Below are 16,339 nucleotides of genomic sequence, written 5' to 3' on the forward strand. Positions count from 1 at the left end.
GAATTTTGCGTAGCTCCTCTTTGTATGCCGTAAGTGGATATCTCTATATGAACACTTATTATGCATATATATGTTCCTTTTATTTTCACATAAGGTGTATTGATATATTATTGGGTTCACCAATTATTGCAAATTTATTGGCCTCTTGTGGCTATCACTTGTCTATATTTATTATAATGGTTATAAGTTTTGAGAATGCAACCTTTTTATAGTCTGTATATTTTTTACATTCAATGGTTGCTCTTTTATTTATACTTTTTATATGTAATGGTAAATTATTATACGATTTATATGTCTCACGGTATTTTAATATTGTGCTTAGGGATGTATATATAATTGAAGTCTATGGGATTGCTTCCACCGCCGCTGTTCTTTCTATGATGTTCGGGATTTTTTATAAAGTAATGCCCTAGTCTTTAGGTATTCTCTTTTTCCTTTTCTGTGCCATCATGGCTGGCTGTGCCCTGTATGTTGCCCACCCGCGTGCGCGTCTCTCACCGCCTGGCTGTGCGTTGTCCACTGGTGTCTTTATCGGACCTTGCGCTCACGTGATCACCTTATGGGCGGTCGGGTGGGCGTGAGTATCTGATGACGCCGTGGAGGACTCGGGCCTCGCGGCGGCAGTCGGAGCATGCGCCGCAACAAGGAGTGGGACACATGACGCTGAGCACTCTTTTAATATGATTGGATGGGATTAGTATTTAAACCTGGTAATGTACTGATGAGGCCACTCCCCCGGAAGAAGGCTCACGCAGCCGAAACGTGCGTAGGGGACGTGGCACCATCAGACCTGAGGTAATGCAGCAGGATAGCTCTTAATACTTACTCCTACACCATATTAGATATGTAACATTTATGGGTATATTGCTAACATGGCACTTGGCATCATAAGCTGTATGTTTATTGGAGATATATATACATGGTAATGGGGATTATATGCTTGTATACATGCTTCAGGTCTATGGTGTCAATGGCATTGGCTTATGTCACCATCATTGTTGTCATTTTGTAATTGTAGTTCTTAATAAAGTTAATATTTCCTGGACTTTGAGGTCTGACTTGTACACATTATTTATAGGTTCATACTACTAATATTAGTAGTGTGGAATATGCAAAAAAAAAAGGGGATATGAGATGGTTTACTGTATGTAAACCATGTCTCATATCCTGTCGGGTTTGGGAAGGAGAAAGAAAAAGCCGGCAATTGAATTACCGGCTTTTCACATATCTCGCGCTGAACTAAATATAAATACAGAATATATATATATATATATATATATATATATATATATATATATATGTGTCTCAATGACATATATATATATACAGTATATATATATATATACAGTATATATATATATATATATATATATATATATACTGTATATATGTTTTAACGAACATTTGAGCACATAAATCCATTAGATGTCGGTTTTGCAAGCCTGCGAGAAAATATCGCAGTACGGATGCCGTACGGATTACATACGGAGGATGCCATGCGCAAAATACGCTGCCACACCCTGCCTACGGATGACATACGGATCACTATTTTGGGAACATTTCTGCATATTACGGCCGTAATAAACGGACCGTATTTACATACGCTGAGTGTGACGCCGGCATTATAGTGGAGGAGAACCTCAGCAGATGACCGCGCTGTTACTGAAGATAATATCTATATAAAGACCAACATGGATATTACCGCCATATGGTCAGTGGTAGATACCAGCCCTACTGAACATATAACAGATCACAGTACAGTTATAGATGGTGACTTACCGCTGACTTTCTGATGGAATCGTTCATTTTTCCCGTCTTTTCCATCAGGCCCAGACCAACATGACAACTACTTTCAGCCAGTACTCGTCTGCAGAGAATACAACAAAGACACATTTCACTTCTCATATTCCAGCCCCATCACCATCTCTTCCCAACCTGCACAAACTCCTCATCCTGCTAATACCCCAATACTGAGCCGCTGCTGCCGTATGTGTTCCTATTACTGCAACTGCTGTGTGGTACTATGTGCCTTCTAAATTCTAAAGCAACCCTCTATAATATAGTAATGCCAGGTGCAAGTGCCCTAGAAAACATTGCCTACATTTTGCCCCCTAGAAAGTAATAATGCCCTGTGTGTCCCTTTGATAGTCCCAGTAACCTGAGTTCCCCTATAAAAATAAGTGCCCACTTTAATTTTAATAATGTCCCTAGTCTCCCCCTGTACAGCTCCCCTATACACAGTATAATGCCCCCTCAATGTATAGTACAACCCACACAGTATACTGGCCCCTAACCTACTTTCACACTTGTGTTGTTTGCTGTCCGTCGCAATGCGTCGTTTTGGGAATAAAACGCATCCTGCAAATGCGCCCGCAGGATGCGTTTTTTCCCCATAGACTTGTATTGCCGACGGATCACGATGTATGGCCGGAACTCCGCCCCCTCCTCCCCGGCACTTTAGAATGGGCAGCGGATGCGTTGAAAAACTGCATCCGCTGCCCATGTTGTGCCGAATTTACACTACGTCCGTCGGTACGTCGCGCCGACGCTTAGCGATGGCCGCGTACCGATGCAGGTATGAAAGAAGCCTTAGTAGCCTCCAAACTGATGGCTCCAACACTGTATGATGGCCACCTCACTGTAATCCCCACACTGTACGATGGCCCCCTCACTGTAATCTCCACACTGTATGATGCCCCCCTAGATAGCCTCCATATAGTATAATGCATCAGATAGTCCTTAATGTAGTATAATGCACTCCCCATAAGCCTCCATATAGTATAACTAGATGTATCCAGCCAGCTAACGCTCGGCACGCTCATTGCTATCTAACTAACGCTGTTGGTGATTAAACTAAAGTAAATAATGACAACATTCAATAGTGCTTACGCAGGTGGTAAATTAACTTAAAATGAAGTTAATAACAATAGTGTGGTGATGTGTTGGGGGCGGGATTATGTGTGATGATGTGGGAGGCGGGATTATGTGTGGTGATGTGGTGGGGGGCGGGACTATATGTGGTAATGTGGAGGGGTGGGATTATGTGTGGTAATGTGGTGGGGGGCGGGATTATGTGTGGTAATGGGGTGAGGGGCGGGATTATGTGTGCTAATGTGGTGGGGGGGCGGGATTATGTGTGGTGATGGGGTGGGGGGGCGGGATTATTTGTGGTAATGTGAGGGGCGGGATTATGTGTAGTAATGTGGTGGGGTGGCGGGATTATGTGTGGTGATGTGTTGGGGGGTGGGATTATGTGTGGTAATGTGGTGGGGGGCAGGATTATGTGTGGTAATGTGGTGGGGGGTGGGATTATCTGTGGTAATGTGGGGGGCGGTATTCTGTGTAGTAATGTGGTGGGGTGGCGGGATTATGTGTGGTGATGTGGTGGGCGGATGGGATTATGTGTGGTAATGTGGTGGGCGGGATTATGTGTGGTAATGTGGTGGAAGGGCGGGATTATGTGTGGTAATGTGGGGGGCGGGATTATGTGTGGTAATATGGTGGGGGGGCGGGATTATGTGTAGTAATGTGGTTGGGTGGCGGGATTATGTGTGGTGATGTGTTGGGGGCGGGATTATGTGTGGTGATGTGTTGAAGGGGCGGGATTATGTGTGGTGATGTGGGGGGGAGGGAATATGTGTGGTGATGTGGTAGGGGGCGGGATTTGTGGGGGGCGGGATTGTGTGTGGTGATGTGGTGCGGATTGTGTATGGTATTGTGGTGGGGGCGGGATTGTGTGTGGTAATGGGGTGGGGGGCAGGATTATGTGTGGTGATGTGGTGGGGGCGGAGCTACTGTGCAGGGGGCGGGATTAGCGAGTAATCATGACGCCTCTTATATATATAGATGCACTCCCCATAAGCCTCCATATAGTATAATGCACTCCCCATAGGCCTACCCTATATTGTATAATGCACCCCCCATAGGCAGACTTTATAGCACAAGGCAGCACCCATAGGCAGACTCTACAGCACAAAGCAGCACCCATAGGCTGACTGTAGTATAAGGCAGCACCCCATAGGCAGACCCTGTAGTATAAGGCAGCACCCCTATAGGCAGACCGTGTAGTATAAGGCAGCACCCCACAGGCAGAACTTGTAACATAGTAACATAGTTATTAAGGTTGAAGGAAGACTTTAAGTCCATCTAGTTCAACCCATAGCCTAACCTAACATGCCCTAACATGTTGATCCAGAGGAGGGCAAAAAAAAACCATGTGGCAAAGAGTAAGCTCCACATTGGGGAAAAAATTCCTTCCCGACTCCACATACGGCAATCAGACTAGTTCCCTGGATCAATGCCCTATCAAGGAATCTAATATATACAGTATAACATGTAACATTATACTTTTCAAGAAAGGCATCCAGTCTCCTCTTAAATTTAAGTAATGAATCACTCATTACAACATCATACGGCAGAGAGTTCGATAGTCTCACTGCTCTTACAGTAAAGAACCCGCGTCTATTGTTATGCCTAAACCTTTTTTCCTCCAGACGTAGAGGATGCCCCCTTGTCCCTGTCTCAGGTCTATGATTAAAAAAATCACCAGAAAGGTCTTTGTACTGTCCCCTCATATATTTATACAATAAAATAAGATCACCCCTTAGCCTTTGTTTTTCCAAACTAAAAAACCCCAAGTGTAATAACCTATCTTTGTATTGCAGACCCCCCAGTCCTCTAATAACCTTGGTCGCTCTTCTCTGCACCCGCTCTAGTTCAGCTATGTCTTTCTTATACACCAGAGACCAGAACTGTACACAGTATTCTAAGTGTGGTCGAACTAGTGACTTGTATAGAGGTAAAATTATGTTCTCCTCATGAGCATCTATGCCTCTTTTAATGCATCCCATTATTTTATTTGCCTTTGCAGCAGCTGCCTGACACTGGCCACTAAATGTAGTAATAATATAATAATAATTTTATTTATATAGCGCCAACATATTCCACAGCGCTTTACAAATTATAGAGAGGACTTGTACAGACAATAGATATTACAGCATAACAGAAATCACAGTTCAAAATAGATACCAAGAGGAATGAGGGCCCTGCTCGCAAGCTTACAAACTATGAGGAAAAGGGGAGACACCAGAGGTGGATGGTAACAATTGCTTTAGCTATTCGGACCTGCCATAGTGTAAGGCTCGGGTGTTCATGTAAAGCTGCATGAACCAGTTAACTGCCTAAGTATGTAACAGTACAGACACAGAGGGCTATTAACTGCATGAAGTGTATGAGAACATGATGCGAGGAACCTGATTATGTTTTTTTTTTTTGAATGGGCCACACAGGGATAGTTAGGTTAATGCATTGAGGCGGTAGGCCAATCTGAACAAATGAGTTTTTAGGGCGCGCTTAAAACTGTGGGGATTGGGGATTAATCGTATTAACCTAGGTAGTGCATTCCAAAGAGTCGGCGCAGCACGTGTAAAGTCTTGGAGACGGGAGTGGGAGGTTCTGATTATTGAGGATGCTAACCTGAGGTCATTTGTGGAGCGGAGGGCACGGGTAGGGTGGTAGACTGAGACCAGAGAGGAAATGTAGGGTGGTGCTGAGCCATGGAGTGCTTTGTGGATGAGGGTGGTAGTTTTGTACTGGATTCTGGAGTGGATGGGTAGCCAGTGTAATGACTGGCACAAGGTAGAGGCATCGGTGTAACGGTTGGTGAGGAATATGATCCTGGCAGCAGCATTAAGGACAGATTGGAGCGGGGAGAGTTTGGTAAGAGGGAGGCCGATTAGTAGAGATTTACAATAGTCCAGACGAGAATGAATAAGTGAAACAGTAAGAGTTTTTGCAGAGTCGAAAGTAAGAAAAGGGCGAATTCTAGAAATGTTTTTGAGATGCAGATAAGAAGAGCGAGCCAGTGGATGTGGGGGGTGAATGAAAACTCGGAATCAAGTATGACCCCAAGGCAGCGGGCATGTAGCTTTGGAGTAATGGTGGAACCGCACACGGAGATGGCAATGTCAGGCAACGGTAGGTTAATAGAGGGAGAGAACACGAGGAGTTCAGTTTTTGACAGGTTCAGTTTCAGATAGAGGGAGGACATGATGTTAGAAACAGCGGTAAGACAATCACTGGTGTTTTCTAAAAAGGTCGGCGTGATAACAGGAGAAGAAGTGTATAATTGGGTGTCGTCAGCATAGAGATGGTACTGGAAACCAAATCTACTGATTGTTTGTCCAATAGGGGCAGTATACAAAGAGAAGAGGAGGGGGCCTGGGACTGATCCTTGAGGAACCCCAACAGTAAGGGGAAGGTGAGAGGAGGAGGAACCAGCAAAAGATACAGTGAAGGAGCGGTCAGAGAGATAGGAGGAGAACCAGGTGAGAACGGTGGCCTTGAGGCTGATGGAGCGGAGCATAGTGAGGAAGAGCTGATGATCCACAGTGTCAAATGCTGCGGAGAGATCCAGGAGAATTAGCATGGAGTAGTGACCATTAGATTTAGCTGTTAGTAGGTCATTAGAGACTTTAGTGAGGGCAGTTTCAGTAGAGTGTAAAGAGCGGAAACCAGATTGAAGAGTGTCGGGAAGAGAGTTATCTGAGAGATAGCGGGTAAGACGGGAGTGGACCAGGCATTCGAGGAGTTTGGAGATGAAGGGAAGATTAGAGGCAGGTCTATAATTAGTGGCACAGTTTTGATCGAGGGATGGTTTTTTAGGTAATGGATGTATGATGGCATGCTTAAATGAGGATGGAAAAATACTGGAAGTGAGAGAAAGGTCGAATATTTTTGTTAGGTGAGATGACAACCGGGGAAAGGGACTGGAGGAGATGTGACGGAATGGGGTCACTGGTGCAAGTGGTTGGGTGAGAAGATGCAAGGAGCCTGATTACTTCTTCTGTAACTGGTTCAAAGTCAGAGAGTGAACTAGATGCAGTGGGGAAGGGAGGACAGTGCATGGTATGAAGAGATTGGGAGATGATTTCCAGTATGATAGCACACCCATAGGCAAACTCTGTAGTATAAGGCAGCACCCCCATAGGCAGACTCTGTAGTATAAGGCAGCTCCCCCATTGGCAGACCCTGTAGTATAAGGCAGCACCCCCATAGGCAGACCCTGTAATATAAGGCAGCACCCCATAGGCAGACCCTGTAGTATAAGGCAGCTGCGCGCACTGATAGTTACAGTAGCATAGCTCCGGGTGGGCCCTTCAGAGCGCAGGGCCCTGGGTGACCGCCCCCTCTGCCCCCCAGTAGCTACGCTATTGCCTTAGAAGGTGAATACATCGGTGTGATTGTTAGGCTCTGTTCCCATGTCTAGTAATAGTCTGTTAGGACAGATCCATCAGCAATCCGTTGACAAAAAGATGTGCAGACGCTACTTTTTAGTACATATTTTAAAAAACTGATCTCTCCTTTTCACCTTCATGAACAGGCCAAACTTTACAATTCTGACCAATGTCACTTTATGTGGTAATAGCTCTGGAACGCTTCAACAGATCTCAATGATTCTGAGATTGTTTCCTCGTGACTCATTGTACTCATTGTATGACTTCCGTTTATTTGTGAAAAAAAAAATGAATTTTGGCAAAAAAATTTCAATTTCCAAACTTTTAATTTTTATGGCCTTAAATCAGAGAGCAAAAGAGGGGAGAAGCCAGCACTGCTTATGGTCAGAACGCAATACATAAGGTGCACATGCACATACTAATTTGTAACTGTATTTCAAAATGAGACATTTAGCAAACAATTGATCAATTCTTTGAGCTACCCCGCCACGTCACGGTATTCTCATAATGGGGCAGTCCTACTCTACGTTTTTTATATTCGCTGTGCTATAAAGGCCTCCTAAAAAGCAAGACCACATAAATGCAAGCTGTACCTGAAGCATTTCTGAATCACTACCTGTTATGATCCGGTGACCTTGGAGCCGCATGAAACTTTCTCTGGAGTCGGTGGAACCTATACTGACCGCAAGTCCTGAACTAACACCGCAACTAGAAGTAGCCGTGGGGTGTGCCTAACAACCCTAGACACCTCGACACAGCCGGAGGACTAAATACCCCTATAGATGGAAATAGGAATGCTATCTTGCCTCAGAGCAGACCCCCAAAGGATAGGCAGCCCCCCACGAATGATGACTGTGAGAAGGAGAAGAATAGACAAACGCAGGTAGAAAACAGGATTTAGCAAAAGAGGCCACTCTAGCTAAATAGGAAAGGATAGGACAGATTACTAGGCGGTCAATATTAAAACCCTTCCAAAAATATCCACAGCAGATAATACAAAAAGTTCCACAATCTAACTAAAGACATGGAATGTATATCTGCCACTCCAGAGAATCCAGCAAGACTGAGAAAATACTGACACAATCTAAGCTGGACAAGAAAACACAAAGAATAGCACTGAATTGTGAAACACACAGCATGTGTCACAGGAAAAAAAAACAGACACTTATCTTTGCTGATTTGGCAGAAAGGCAGGAGGAACCAAGCAGAGGTGAAACACCTCCTAACAACAATTGACAACTGGCAAGGACTAATGAATCCTGCACACCTAAATACCCCAGTCAGAACTGCAATCAGCAGATACACCTGACCAGGACTGCAACTCACGGGCAACTGCATTACCACCTACAACCACCGGAGGGAGCCCAAAAGCAGAATTCACAACACTCCCATGCCCTGCCCTGCCCTGCCCTAGGCTCTGTTTAATTGTGCACCTGTGTCTCAGCCTGTCTCACTCTTTATCCGTGGTGCTGGTTAGGCAGTGTGGGGGTTAAACCTGAAATATCTATGGCTGGACCTGGTTGGCCTTTATCTGCGCTTGCCCTCTCTGGCACCATGGGAGTGATTCAGAAATGCTTCAGGTACAGCTTGCATTTATCTGGTCTTGCTTTTTAGGAGGCCTTTATGGCACAGCGAATATAAAAAACGTAGAGTAGGACTGCCCCATTATGACAATGCCGTGACGTGGCGGGGTAGCTCAAAGAATTGATCAATTGTTTGCTAAATGTCTCATTTTGAAATACAGTTAGAAATTAGTATGTGCATGTGCACCTTATGTATTGCGTTCTGACCATAAGCAGTGCTGGCTTCTCCCCTCTTTTGCTTAAATCAGAGAGTTATGTCACACAAAATAGTTAATAAATAACATTTCCCACATGTCTACTTTACATCAACACAATTTTGGAAGCATCATTTTTTTGTTAGGAAGTTATAAAGGTTGAAAGTTGACCAATGTCACTTTATGTGGTAATAGCTCTGGAATGCTTCAACAGATCTCAATGATTCTGAGATTGTTTCCTCGTGACTCATTGTACTCATTGTATGACTTCCGTTTATTTGTGAAAAAAAAAATGAATTTTGGCAAAAAAATTTCAATTTCCAAACTTTTAATTTTTATGGCCTTAAATCAGAGAGCAAAAGAGGGGAGAAGCCAGCACTGCTTATGGTCAGAACGCAATACATAAGGTGCACATGCACATACTAATTTGTAACTGTATTTCAAAATGAGACATTTAGCAAACAATTGATCAATTCTTTGAGCTACCCCGCCACGTCACGGTATTCTCATAATGGGGCAGTCCTACTCTACGTTTTTTATATTCGCTGTGCTATAAAGGCCTCCTAAAAAGCAAGACCACATAAATGCAAGCTGTACCTGAAGCATTTCTGAATCACTACCTGTTATGATCCGGTGACCTTGGAGCCGCATGAAACTTTCTCTGGAGTCGGTGGAACCTATACTGACCGCAAGTCCTGAACTAACACCGCAACTAGAAGTAGCCGTGGGGTGTGCCTAACAACCCTAGACACCTCGACACAGCCGGAGGACTAAATACCCCTATAGATGGAAATAGGAATGCTATCTTGCCTCAGAGCAGACCCCCAAAGGATAGGCAGCCCCCCACGAATGATGACTGTGAGAAGGAGAAGAATAGACAAACGCAGGTAGAAAACAGGATTTAGCAAAAGAGGCCACTCTAGCTAAATAGGAAAGGATAGGACAGATTACTAGGCGGTCAGTATTAAAACCCTTCCAAAAATATCCACAGCAGATAATACAAAAAGTTCCACAATCTAACTAAAGACATGGAATGTATATCTGCCACTCCAGAGAATCCAGCAAGACTGAGAAAATACTGACACAATCTAAGCTGGACAAGAAAACACAAAGAATAGCACTGAATTGTGAAACACACAGCATGTGTGTCACAGGAAAAAAAAAACAGACACTTATCTTTGCTGATTTGGCAGAAAGGCAGGAGGAACCAAGCAGAGGTGAAACACCTCCCAACAACAATTGACAACTGGCAAGGACTAATGAATCCTGCACACCTAAATACCCCAGTCAGAACTGCAATCAGCAGATACACCTGACCAGGACTGCAACTCACGGGCAACTGCATTACCACCTACAACCACCGGAGGGAGCCCAAAAGCAGAATTCACAACACTCCCCTGCCCTGCCCTGCCCTAGGCTCTGTTTAATTGTGCACCTGTGTCTCAGCCTGTCTCACTCTTTATCCGTGGTGCTGGTTAGGCAGTGTGGGAGTTAAACCTGAAATATCTATGGCTGGACCTGGTTGGCCTTTATCTGCGCTTGCCCTCTCTGGCACCATGGGAGTGATTCAGAAATGCTTCAGGTACAGCTTGCATTTATCTGGTCTTGCTTTTTAGGAGGCCTTTATGGCACAGCGAATATAAAAAATGTAGAGTAGGACTGCCCCATTATGACAATGCCGTGACGTGGCGGGGTAGCTCAAAGAATTGATCAATTGTTTGCTAAATGTCTCATTTTGAAATACAGTTAGAAATTAGTATGTGCATGTGCACCTTATGTATTGCGTTCTGACCATAAGCAGTGCTGGCTTCTCCCCTCTTTTGCTTAAATCAGAGAGTTATGTCACACAAAATAGTTAATAAATAACATTTCCCACATGTCTACTTTACATCAACACAATTTTGGAAGCATCATTTTTTTGTTAGGAAGTTATAAAGGTTGAAAGTTGACCAGCAATTTCTCATTTTTCCAACAACATTTCCGAAATCTTTTTTTTTAGGGACCACATCACATTTGGAGTTACTTTGAGGGGTCTATATGAAAGAAAATACCCAAAAGTGGCACCATTCTAAGAACTGCACCCCTCAAGGTGCTCAAAACCACACTCAAGTTTATGAACCCATCAAGTGCTTCACAGGAATTTTTGGAACGTGGAAGGCAAAAAATGAACATTTAGCTTTTTGTCCCCAAAATTTTCCTTTAGACCAAAAAATTTTATTTCTGCCAGGGTAATAGAAAAAAATGTACCCCAAAATTTGTTGTGCAATTTCTCCTGATCATGCCAAAACCCCATATGTGGGGGCAAACTACTGTTTGAGCACATGGCAGGGCTCCGAAGGGCAGGAGCTCCATTTGACTTTTTGAATGCAAAATTTGCTGGATTAATTAGGGGACGCCATGTTGCATTTGGAGAGTCTCTGATGTGCCTAAACAGTGTAAACCACCCACAGCATGTCTTGGAAGGGGTGCAATTTGACTTTTTGAATGCAAAATTTATTGGAATAGTTAGCGGATGCCATGTCGCGTTTGGAGAGCCCCTGATGTCCCTAAATAGTGGAACCACCCCACCAAGGGACACCATTTTGGAAACTAGACTCAGGGATATGTGGTGAGCACCTTGAACCCCCAGACTATTCGCAGAAGTTTATAACATTGAGCCGTGGAAGTAAAAAAAAAAAATACATTTTTTTGCACAAAAATGTTTTTTGGCCTAAAATTTAGCATTTTCACAAGGGTAACATGAGAAACTGCACCATGCAATTTGTTGTGCAATTTCTCCTGAGTGCACAGATATCCCATATGTGGGGGTAAAATACTGTTTAGGCTCACGCCAGGGCTCAGAAAAGAAGGAGTGACGTTTTGAAACACAGACTTTGATGGAATGGTGTGCTGGTGTCATGTCTCGTTTCGAGAGCCCTTGATGTGCCTAAACAGTGGAAACCCCCAACAAGTGACACCATTTCGGAAACTAGACCCCTCTGGGAACTTATCTAGATGTATGGTGAGTACCTTGAACCCCCAGCTGCTTCACAGAAGTTTATACTTTAGAGCAGTGGAAATTAAAACATCACAGTTTCCCCACAAAAATGTTATGTTAGCCCCAATTTTTTATTTTCACAAAGATAGCAGGAGAAAATGGACCCCAAAATGTGTTGTGCAATTTCTACTGAGTACACCCCATATGTGATTGAAAACTACTTTTGAGGCACAGTGCAAAGCTCAGAAGAGAAGGAGTGCCATATCAGAGTTCACATTTTTCTGGACTGGTTTGAGGGTGCCGTGTCTCATTTGAAGAGACCCTGAGGTGCAAGAACAGCAGAATCTCCATAAGAGACCCCATTTTAAAAACTACTTCTCTCAATGAGTTAATCAAGGGGTGCAGTGATCATATTGACACCACAGGTGTGTCACAGAATTTTATACCATTGGATAATGAAGAAAAAATTATTATATTTTTACCACCAAAATTTTGTTTTACCCCCAGATTTCACATTTTCACATGGGGAAATGGGTAAAAATGACACCAAAATTTGTCCAACAATTTCTGCTCAGTGTAGAAATACCCCAAATGTGGCTGTACAGTACTGCTTAGGAGACTTAGGAGGGACCGAGCGATATTAGTAAACAATACACGAGTCTCGCTGTATGGCTAAGCAGTGCTGTTATATGGGAGGCATCCTGGAGCGAAGAATTTTTAAAAATAGTTTATGGACTCCATATACAGACAACCTAAGTGCTAGAGGAATAGAATAGAATACCCCCTTAAGTGACCTCATTTTGTAAATTATACCCTTTTGGGAATTTATCTACAGGTGTCGTGACAATTTTGACTCTATGGGAGTTTTCCAGAAACAAGCAGTAGGGGATATTGCTGAGTGAAAATTGCAAACTGCCGTTGTAGTGACCAGTACGTTTTAGAGACCAGTATGTTGTAGTATGATCAAAAATGGTAATTACGGCACTCCTGTGGATGGTGCCCAAGTAGGATCCTATCCCATGTAAATCTTGTAGAAAACTTGGCACTCAGGTAAATGTAAGCAGATAATTTTATTTTGTGCAGGCAATCCAAAAATAAAGAAACGTTTTGGTCCTACAATGACCATCATCAGTCAGATTGCAGTGTGCACAGGGTTATTGGCAGAAACGAATGCTCAGGATATGCAGCACATGCTGCAGCAGTGTGTGGTGTTCAGTGTGTGGATGGAACCAATGGTGGGCGCCATGTCATGTTTGGAGACCCCCTGATGTAACTAAACAGTGGAAACGCCCCAATTCTAACTCCAACCCTAACACAACACTAACCCCAACACACCCTTAACCCTAATCCCAACTATAATCCTAACCACAACACTAGCCCAAACACTACCCTAACCCCAACTCCACAACCCTAACCCCAACACAACCCTAACCCCAAACCTAGCCCCAACCCCAACCCTAACCCTAGCTCTAACCCCAACCCTAATGGAAAAAAAAAATTTTTTTTACCTACCGTAACTAAGGGGGTGATGAAGGGGGATTTGATTTACTATTTTTTTTTATTTTGATCACTGTGATATACTCTATCACAATGATCAAAACTAATCAAGAAGAAAATTCTATTGTTGCCGGGCGCTGGCCGGCAGATCTCGGCATGCAAACTGCGCATGCGCCCGACATTTTCTTCCGGGAAAATCACCACACGGGTGTGACCTAGTAAATGACCTGTATAGAACTTGGACCAACATAACAAAGGCTACCATCAGTAATACACTACGCTGCCAGGGACTCAGATCCTGCAGTGCCAGTCGTGTCCCCCTGCTTAAGCCAGTACATGACCGGGCCTGTCTGAAGTTTGCTAGGGAGCATTTGGATTATCCAAAAGAGTATTGTGAGAATGCCATATGGTCTGATGAAACCAAAGTAGAACTGTTTGGTAGAAGCAAAACTCGTCGTGTTTGGAGGAGACAGAATGTTGAGTTTTATCCAAAGAACACCATACCTACTGTGAAGCATGGGGATGGCAACTTCATGCTTTGGGGCTGTTTCTTGCAAGAGGACAAGAATAACTGATCCGTGTACATGAAAGATTGAGTGGGGCCATGTATTGTGAGATTTTGAGTGCAAACCTTCTTCCATCAGCAAGGGCATTGAAGATGAAACGTGGAAGGGTCTTTCAGCATGATAATGATCCCAAGCACACTGCCAGGGCAACGAAGGAGTGGCTTTGTAAGAAGCATATGTAGGTCCTGGAGTGGCCTAGCCAGTCTTCAGATCTCAACCCCATAGAAAACCTTTGGAGGGAGTTGAAAGTCCGTGTTGCCCAGCGACAGGCCCAAAACATCACTGCTCTTGAGGAGATCTGCATGGAGGAATGGGCCAACATACCACCAACAGTGTGTGCCAACCTTGTGAAGACCTACAGAAAATGTTTGACCTCTGTAATTGCTGACAAAGGATATATAACAAAATATTGAGATGAACTTTTGTTAAAGACCAAATGTTTATTTTCCACCATCATTTGCAAAATAAATCTTGCAAAATCAGACAAGGTGATTTTCTGGATTTGTTTTCTCATTTTGTCTCTCATAGTTATGGTCTACATATGATGTCAATTACAGGCCTCTCCCATCTTTTTAAGTGGGAGAACTTGTACAATTGGTGGTTGACTAAATACTTTTTCCCCACTGTATATACAGTGGGTACGGAACGTATTCATACCCCTTTAAATTTTTCACTCTCTGTTTCATTGTAGCCATTTGGTAAATTCAAAAAACTTCATTTTTTTCTCATGAATTTACACTCTGCCCCCCATCTTGACTGAAAAAAACAGAAATGTAATAATTTCTGCAAATGTATTAAAAAAGAAAAACTGAAATATCACATGGTCATACGTATTTAGACCCTATCCTCAGTATTGAGTAAAAGCACCCTTTTGAGCTAGTACAGCCACGAGTCTTCTTCGGATTGATGCAACAAGTTTTTCACACCTGGATTTGGGGATCCTCTGCCATTCTTTCTTGCAGATCCTCTCCAGTTAAATCAGGTTGGATGGTGAACATTGGTGGACAGCCATTTTCAGGTCTCGCCAGAGATACTCAATTGGGTTTAGGTCAGGGCTCTGGCTGGGCCAGTCAAGAATGGTCACAGAGTTGTTCTGAAGCCACTCTTTTGTTATTTTAGCTGTGTGCTTAGGGTCATTGTCTTGTTGGAAGGGGAACCTTCAGCCAAGTCTGAGGTCCAGAGTACTCTGGAAGAGGTTTTCATCCAGGATATCTCTGTTCTTGGCCGCATTCATGTTTCCTACAATTTTAACCAGTTGTCCTGTCCCTGCAGCTGAAAAACACCCCTATAGCATGATGCTGCCACCACCATGTTTCACTGTTGGGATTGTATTGGGCAGGTGATGAGCAGTGCCTGGTTTTCTCCACACATACCGCTTAGAATTATCACCAAAACAGTCTATCTTCATCTCATCAGACCATTGAATCTTATTTCCCATAGCCTGGGAGTGCTTCATGTGTTTTTTACCAAACTCTATGCTGGCTTTCATATGTCTTGCACTGAGAAGAGGCTTCCGTCTCTCCACTCTGCCAAAAAGACCTGACTGGTGGAGGGCTGCACTGACAGTTGACTTTGTGGAACTTTCTCCCATCTCCCTACTGCATCTCTGGAGCTCAGCCACAGTGATCTTGGGGTTCTTCTTTACCTCTCTCTCTCCCATGATTGCTCTAGGAAGTCTTCTGGTGGTCTCAAACTTTTTCCATTCAAGGATTATGGAGGCCACTGTGCTCTTAAGAACCTTGGCTACTGCAAAAATTCTGTTGTAACCTTGGCCATATCTGTGCTTTGCCACAATTCTGTCTCTGAGCTCCTTGTCCAGTTCCTTTGACCTCATGATTCTCATTTGGTCTGACATGCATTGTGAGCTGTGAGGTCTTATATAGACAGGTGTGTGCCTTTCCAAATCAAGATCTATCAGTTTTATTACACAGCTGGACTCCAATGAAGGAGTAGAACCATCTCGAGGAGGATCACAAGGAAATGGACAGCATGTGACTTAAATATGAGTGTCTGAGCAAAGGGTCTGAATACTTAAAACCATGTGTGTTGTGAATTCTGTTGTGGGTTCTGCTCTTAGGCTCCCTCCGGTGGTTATAAGTGGTAGTGCTGCTGTTTGTCCTTCACAACAGTCATCAGCTGCTTCCACTTTGGACGGGGCTATTTAGTCTGGCTCCTTCCTTTATTGAGTGCCAGTTGTCCATTGTTTTCTAGGGATCCACATCTCTGCTTGGTTTCTCCTTCTGGATTGTCCAAATCATCAAAGATAAGTCCTGGCTCTGTTTTTGCA

Source organism: Ranitomeya variabilis, chromosome 1 (assembly GCF_051348905.1).
Source record: "Ranitomeya variabilis isolate aRanVar5 chromosome 1, aRanVar5.hap1, whole genome shotgun sequence".
Lineage (NCBI taxonomy): Eukaryota > Metazoa > Chordata > Amphibia > Anura > Dendrobatidae > Ranitomeya > Ranitomeya variabilis.